The following is a 704-nucleotide window of genomic DNA, read 5'->3' as shown; positions in this document are numbered from 1 at the left end:
TATCCATCCCATTTTGTCTCTACTCAGGGTGCACAGAGAGGAAGCGGGAGTGGGTGACCCTGTGACACAGGGGTGCTCTTTCTGGTCTGTTCAAACCCTGGAGAACATTTTAAGGATGTGTTCCATTGCAGCCAAGACAGAGGGCCACCCCGTGACCTCCCACACAGGCCCTCCAGGGAGCATCCCCCTCCTCTCTCCTTCTCTTGGTTCTTGGGATGGCACCTAGGGACCTCCTTGGCTGGGAGCATCAGCCCACTGCTCTGACCTGGGACTAAGCAGATCATGGACGGTGTTCCCAGAAGCCTGGGGTGGCTCAGAGAGGGGGCAGCAGACCACCTGCACCCAGCCCACCCTGCTCAGGTGGAAGTTCTGTCTTAGTGAGGCTTCCGCATTTTGTTGCCACGGTGGCTTCTACAGCACTGGTCTCTCAGAGCAGTGATCCCCAACCTTTTTAACACCAGGGACCGGTTTTATGAAAGACAATTTTTCCATGGACCTGAGTGGGTGGATGGTTTTGAGATGATTCAAGAGCATTACATTTAGTTCTGTGTACTTTATTTCTATTATGGTTCCATCAGCTCCACCTCAGACCATCAGGCCTTACATCCCAGAGGTAGGGACCCATGTCTCAGAGGGAGCCTGGTACCACTCTCCTCCCATTCAGCCCCTCCCCTGCCCAGGGACATCCACCAACACCAGTAATG

The sequence above is a fragment of the Dama dama genome, chromosome 20 (assembly GCF_033118175.1).
Source record: "Dama dama isolate Ldn47 chromosome 20, ASM3311817v1, whole genome shotgun sequence".
Classification (NCBI taxonomy): domain Eukaryota; kingdom Metazoa; phylum Chordata; class Mammalia; order Artiodactyla; family Cervidae; genus Dama; species Dama dama.
This window is presented reverse-complemented; position numbering follows the sequence as displayed.